This window comes from Leucoraja erinacea, chromosome 34 (genome assembly GCF_028641065.1).
Source record: "Leucoraja erinacea ecotype New England chromosome 34, Leri_hhj_1, whole genome shotgun sequence".
Classification (NCBI taxonomy): domain Eukaryota; kingdom Metazoa; phylum Chordata; class Chondrichthyes; order Rajiformes; family Rajidae; genus Leucoraja; species Leucoraja erinaceus.
The window spans coordinates 3,208,289-3,211,758 of NC_073410.1; positions in this window are offsets into that span (position 1 = coordinate 3,208,289).

Consider the following 3,470-nt stretch of genomic DNA (forward strand, 5'->3'; position numbering starts at 1 on the left):
CCCACATCCCAAAGACGTGCAGGTTTGTTGGGTTATTTGGTCTCTGTAAATTGCTCCTGATGGGAAGGGGAGTGGGTGAGAAAATGGGATAACCTAGAACTAGTGTGATTGGTGATGTGTTTGGACCTGGTGGGCCAAAGGGCCTGTTTCAATGCTACGTCTCGAAACTAAACTAAGCTAAACATACAAAAGTAGTTGAACCAATATAAGTTAGACAAAAATGCTGGAGAAACTGCGGGCGAGGCAGCATCTATGGAGCGAAGGAAATAGGTGGCGTTTCGGGGAGATCAAAGGGTCTGACCCAAAATGTCAACTGGTCCTTTGCTCCATAGATGCTGCTTCACCCGCTGAGTTTCTCCAGCATTTTTGTCTACCTTCGATTTTTCCAGCATCTGCAGTTCCTTCTTAAACGAGTTGTAAGCATATTCAAGTTTATGGCTTAGCATGAAACCAATATTTAGATATAAAAGAACAGCACCATTTAATGAACTAAGGAATTGCAGGCTGGTTCAGTTATTAAATTAGCCAGAACAAAGGACCCAGAACAAATGCACAGTGATCATGCAGTGATGTGCTGGTCTGGGTCCAGGAATGAGGAATGACCTCCTTCCATGACCCTCACTGCACACTCTCAGATGAAACTCTCTTTCCAAACGCTGTTGACTGGTTGAGATTCCGTCTTTATAGACCATTGATAACTCACAGATAAATAGTTAACCTAACATCCTAGCACTAAAGCTCACAAAAGAAATATTAATTAATCAAGTCTGAAGAAGAGTCTCGACCCGAAATATCACCCATTCCTTCTTTCCAGATATGCTGCCTGTCCTGCTGAGTTACTCCAGCATTTTCAGTCTATGGTGTAAATCAGCATCTGCAGTTCCTTCCAACAAATATCAATTTAAAATGATTTTATATGTCCAGTGTGGATGAAGCTGATTTATAAGCCCAGCTTTGGACAAGTGTAAATGACCAATGAGCGCAAAATCCTGTCTGGACCTTTCAAAAGATTTTATTTTATTGCTGTAATTGCTCGGTGCAATCAGTTAGATTACTGCAGATGTAGTTAGTGAATTTATTGCCTAACAAAAATAGCTAACTAGAAGAATATCTAATTAGTTGTGAGAGGCAAGACAGTTTGTCAGAATGGAACGAGATAGGCTACACTAGTGTTGTGTTGATCTTCACACACACGCACACACACACACACACACACACACACACACACACACACACACACGCACACACACGCACACACGCACACACACACACACATACACACACACACACACACACGCATACACACACACACACACACACGCACACACACACACACACACACACACACACACGCACACACACACACACACACGCATACACATACAGGACGACAGAGCACAATGGGCTAAGAGTTCGGCTGGCGACCGGAAGGTAGCCGGTTCAAATCCCGCTTGGAGTGCATACTGTCGTTGTGTCCTTGGGCAAGACACTTCACCCACCTTTGCCTGTAATGGAATGTTACGGCGGCAGGCGCGGGCACACCGCGACGCCCTGTGTCTCCCTTTCAAGGGAGATGCTAAAAATGCATTTCGTTGTCTCTGTACTGTACACTGACAATGACAATAAATTGAATCATTTCATTTTTTTTTCATACACACACACACACACACACACACACACACACACACACACACACACACACACACACACACACACACACACACACACACACACACACACACACACACATGACACACACACACACACACACACACATACACACACACACACACACACATGCACAAGCACACACACATAATTGTAGCCCCTTCTATAGCTTGTTCTGGCAAGGGTACTGAGGAATAGTGAAAGGCTTGGACAGCGTGGATGTGGCAAGGATGTTTCCCCGGCGGGAAAGTCTAGGACTCAGAATTAAAGGACATTCCTTTAGGAAGGAGATGAGGAGGAATTTTTTTAGTCAGAGGGTGGTGAATCTGTGGAATTCTTTGCCACAGAAGGCTGTGGAGGCCAAATCAATGGATATCTTTAAGACAGAGATAGATAGATTCTTGATTAGAATGGGTGTCATGGGTTATTGGGAGAAAGAAGTAGAATGGGGTTAGTAGGGAGAGATAGATCAGCCATGATTGAATGGCAGAGTAGACTTGATGGGCCGAATGGCCATATCCTGCTCCTATCAATGACCTTATGATAATTTCCAGTCTATGTGACTCACCTCCCATAGATTTGTTCTGTAGAAAATGATGTACACATTATTCATCTCCTTTCTTGCAAACACCTTTCCACTCGATTTAAATAAGTTCTTATTCTTACCGAATGCAATGGCATATGTGTTAAAAGGATCATTTTTAATGGTGGCAAATGAGGTCACTTTACATTCCCAGTCCCAGCTTCACAATGGCCACTGCTAGGAATTTATTCAGACTTGATTCTAATCAATTAAGAGTGATATTTTTAATCACAAGTTGTCACATAAATTTACACTGACTTGTTCAGAAGCAGTGCTATTGAATAAAGCATTTAAGTCCAAACTACATCTTAAATACTGGGCAACTCAACAAGAATTGCTGTGATAAATCTAATGGATCAGTTTGATTACAGATAGAAATATAGAAAATGCAATCTCACAAAATTATTTCCCACCATGCTGGTCTTTATTAGTGCTCTCGGTTGCCACTTGCTTGTACTTTATAATATTTTTTTATATATTAATCTAAATTTATAAATACTTTTTATGACAATTCAGCTTCTCAGTGAAAGTGTTTGACATTTTCCAAATGATATTTTCAGTTGCGTAGCTTTTTAACATAGAAACACAGAAAATAGGTGCAGGAGGAGGTCATTCGGCCCTTCGAGCCAGCACCGCCATTCATTGTGATCATGGCTGATCGTCCCCAATCAATAACCCGTGCCTGCCTTCTCCCCATATCCCTTGACTCCACTAGCCCCTAGAGCTCTATCTAACTCTATCTTAAATCCATCCAGTGGCTTGGCCTCCACTGCCCTCTGTGGCAGGGAATTCCTCAAATTCACAACTCTCTGGATGAAAAAGATTTTCTCACCTCAGTCTTAAATGGCCTCCCCTTTATTCTAAGACCGTGGCCCCTGGTTCTGGACTTAATCCACTGATGGAAACTGGTTAATCTTCCTGTTAACCAACTGACTGGAATCTTCTGTTATTCGTTCATTCACCCTTCTACCCTTATCATTTTTTAAGTCTTATGCGTCCACGATATGTCAGAAACAAACAAAATATATTGGATTTGCAAGGATAGCAGATGCTGGGTTACCAAGAAAGACTCAGAATGCTGGAGTCACTATGCACAGAGTCACAGTCAGTAGGTGAAGCAATGTCTCTGGAGGACAACATGTATGAATGATGTTTTGGGTCTGGACTCTTCTTCAGACTGCTGAAATATATTGGACACCAAGATCATGACATGGTTCAT